This window comes from Callorhinus ursinus, unplaced genomic scaffold (genome assembly GCF_003265705.2).
Source record: "Callorhinus ursinus isolate GAN/ISIS: 27379988/994484 unplaced genomic scaffold, GSC_fseal_2.0 scaffold17, whole genome shotgun sequence".
Taxonomy (NCBI): Eukaryota; Metazoa; Chordata; class Mammalia; order Carnivora; family Otariidae; genus Callorhinus; species Callorhinus ursinus.
The window spans coordinates 19,011,869-19,015,934 of NW_027397079.1; the positions used below are offsets into that span (position 1 = coordinate 19,011,869).

At 37.7% G+C, this 4,066-nt stretch overlaps 1 pseudogene; it reads left to right on the forward strand.

The window, feature by feature from the left end:
- Positions 1–2,125: 2,125 nt before the first annotated feature.
- LOC112834868 (U6 spliceosomal RNA) lies at positions 2,126–2,223 on the forward strand (annotated as a pseudogene).
- Positions 2,224–4,066: the final 1,843 nt, after the last annotated feature.

The window sequence follows — 4,066 nt, forward strand, 5'->3', positions numbered from 1 at the left end:
CTCCATTAAAGGAAAACGAGTCTGAGTTCATAGATAATAAATTATGGCTTTATTTTATGCTGGAAAAGTAACACCAATAAACAGTCAGAAATCACATAGGCAAAAAAAGCCTTTGTCCTAAGTCACAAGTTTGGCTAATGAAGGTGAATTTATTTAAGTTAAATTAATGTGTTTAGGAAATGTAGGTGTATATTTTTTTAATTTTTTAAAAGATTTTATTTATTTGAGAGAGAAAGTGTGTGAGCACAAGCAGGGAGGGGGCAAAAGGAGAGGAAGAAGCAGGCTCCGGGGCTCGATCCCAGGACCCCAAGATCATGACCTGAGCCAAAGGCAGGCATTTAACCAACTGAGCCACCCAGATGCCTGTAGGTATATAGTTTTTTATATGATCACTGCTTTAACCACAGAGCTTCAAATAAAATTATTTCTAATATATATATTATCATTAAGACAATCTGAATTAATTTGAATGGTAAAAGCAGCTAATACTTGGATTAGAAATGTGTGAGAGGGGCGTGTGGGTGGCTCAGTCGTTAAGCGTCTGCCTTCGGCTCAGGTCATGATCCCAGGGTCCTGGGTTCGAGCCCCGCATCGGGCTCCCTGCTCAGCGGGAAGCCTGCGTCTCCCTCTCCCACTCCCCCTGCTTGTGTTCCCTCTCACTGTGTCTCTCTCTGTCAAATAAATAAATAAAATATTAAAAAAAAAAAAGAAATGTGTGAGAAACTAAGTGGCTATAGTGAGTAAATATTCTGTTTTGGGATTCAATCTTTATGGCTTTATGAATTATTTGAATCAAAAGGAATTTTCTGCGTCCAAAGAAGAGTCTAAAACAAAACAAAATAAATGAAGGAAGATACCGTCAAGAAAATGAATTTTCTACAACACTTCCATCTCAAGAAAGCAAATCTTAGAAAGTAATTTTAAAAAATCTTCTAGAAAAGGGACAGTATGAAAGAAAGTTTCTTAGTTTGAGTTTGGAAAATAGAATCATCAGGGGGAGGAATAGATTTTGTGGTGCTTGCTGCTGTACAATAATGGAGAATCTCTTTTAAAAAAGTAATACAAAATTATAAATTCTAGATTATATTTGAAAATAAATATTTTTTGAATAAGAAAAGGAATCAGTATATATACATATATATTTTCAAAGTTGACAAATATCACAAGCATTATGTCATACAGAAAAAGAACATTTAGTAACTGACACACCTTACCATTTCCCTTTGTATTTGTCTGAAATGCTATTTACATTTTCTTTTTTTTTAAAGATTTTATTTATTTATTTGAGAGAGAGAATGAGATAGAGCATGAGAGCGGGGAGGGTCAGACGGAGAAGCAGACTCCCTGCTGAGCAGGGAGCCCGATGCGGGACTCGATCCCGGGACTCCAGAATCATCACCTTAGCTGAAGGCAGTCGCTTAAACAACTGAGCCACCCAGGCGCCCTACGTTTTCAAATAAGAATTTTTAAAAATATTTTCTAGGGAACCATAGAGAGAATGTCTTGCTTCTTGTACGGTTGGTCAAAATTTGATTTTTAGGAAGATTTCTTCCGGTTTCATAATTTGTTACTGGTAATGCCATATGAAATTTTTAGAATTGTCAACATTTGGAAAACTTAAATTGTTTTCATAGAAGAAGTATGTGATTCAGAACCATTTTGCTGTTTCAATAACAATTTTGCATGTCTCTTAGTATCACAGACTGAGATGGATCTGAAATGTTGGGATCTGGAAAGCGTGTGACTGCTCATATTGTCACACAGTTGTGCTTGCTATGTGTAGCATTGTTACAGATTTTTGCTTTGCAATTGTAGGAATTCAGATAAATTCTGTTTTACATGATTCCCATCCAACAAAAAAAATCATGATGTATTTATAATTGTTTAAAATTAGCCTCTGGGTGCTTGCTTTGGCAACGCTATTAAAATTAGAAAGATACAGGGCGCCTGGGTGGCTCAGTTGGTTAAGCGACTGCCTTCGGCTCAGGTCATGATCCTGGAGTCCCGGGATCGAGTCCCACATTGGGCTCCCTGCTCAGCAGGGAGTCTGCTTTTCCCTCTGACCCTCCCCCTGCTTGGGCTCTCTCTCTCTCTCTCTCATTCTCTCTCTCTCAAATAAATAAAATCTTAAAAAAATAAAATAAAATTAGAAAGATACAGAGAAGATTAGCATGTCCTCTGCACAAGGATCACACACAAATTTGTGAAGGGTTCCATATTTTTATCACCGGGTAATGCATGGATTTGTTGAATCACTATATTTTACACATGAAATTAGTATAACACTGTATGCTAACTATCCTGGAATTAAAATAAAAACTTAAAAAGTCAAAAAGAAAAAAGAAAAAAAGAAAATTGGCCTTTGGAAGTGTACTACGCAATACATTGCCCTGATGCTTAAGTTTCATTAGATTCAGTTATTGAAACCCAACTCTCCAAGTCCATCATTTACAGATAGGTGAGTGAAGGAAGTAGGTCCAGAGGAGTAGCATCCAAAGAAACTTCATGTTTTAACAATGAAATGTTCACTCATGCTCTTGCCTGAGTGTCCATAATTCTCCATTGTGGTTGAGGTCAATGACAACAACTCTCTTACGCTCTCTAGACCCAGGTGCAATTATTTATTGATTGTTACATTCTGTAACAATTCTAAAACCACTTAAAGTCACGCAAGTGCTTTTTTACTTTTGTGGGACTTATGTATAAATTATCCCATTTGTTTTTGCTTTGTTGCTACATCCTCTTCAGGAATGTGGAGTAAGTGGGGTGAAGTGACTCACCTAAAGTCATGTGTTTTTAAAGCAGAGTTTCCAACCAAAACTTTGCAACACAACAAGCCCAATGTTGACTCTAGGCCACATTGAGTCCTCTTCTGTATGATATTTACGATGTTATGACATTTTTTTAAGATTTTATTTATTTGACAGAGAGAGACACAGCGAGAGAGGGAACATAAGCAAGGGGAGTGGGGGAGGGAGAAGCAGGCTTCCCGCGGAGCAGGGAGCCCGATGCGGGGCTCGATCCCAGGACCCTGGGATCATGACCTGAGCCGAAGGCAGAGGCTTAACCGACTGAGCCACCCAGGCGCCCCACATTATGACATTTGAATGCATTCTTAGGCGTCCTGGCACATTAGGCAAGTCAATGTTAGCTGATGTCACAAGTAACCTCAACTCTTCCTAATTACAATAAATGCTTATTTCTCACTCCAGTGTTTTAAAGTACAATGTGAGTAGTTTTGATCTGAGGGGTGGTTCAATTGCAAACATTTACAGAAGGACCTAAGCTCCTTTGATCTTGTGGTACTGTCACCTTCAATATACAGTCTCTGCTCCTGCAGCAGAATGGGAAGCTGGCAAGGAGAAGGCCCAGGGGTGTTAATCCTCGTGATACGTGTGGTTGCTGTCACGTGCCACAATATTAATACTGTGGTTGCACCTACGTGGACACAAACAGGGAAATATATTGCCTGGTTTGACGGCAATGTCCCATCCAGAGAATAAATAAAGAAAAAATAGTTTATCTTTTTTTAAATCAGTTATTGTCAAGTTCTTGAGAAAGTAAATGATAAGAGAAAAAGAAGGAACAAAATTATGCTTTATTTTCTTCTTGACCATCATTCTAAAACCCTACTTTTTAAGCTAAAGCTATGAAGAAAGATGGTCACAGTATGAGAATAAAGAGCTATTTAAAGGGCAGGTTAAAAAAATACAGTTCTTTATATTTTTCCATATCTATTCAATACATTTGTGGTTGGACATCTGAAATATAACTTATTGTGAGTTCTATAATGAGTATTCTAAATTTAAATCATATATTTATAGAAACATGGTAAATGGTAACCATGGAAATGGTAAACATTTCTTTCTTTCACTTCATTCAAGAGTTTTTTGTTTGTTCATTTTACCTTTTGGGGCGCATGATATGTCAGAATGCCCTGTACACGTGAATCTCTCTCAGGGAACCCACAATGTAGTGGGAAGATAAGCCACACTCATGAGCTCAAACACATTGTGCAAAATGAGATATACCATGAAGGAGATATACACAAAGAGTACTTTGGAAG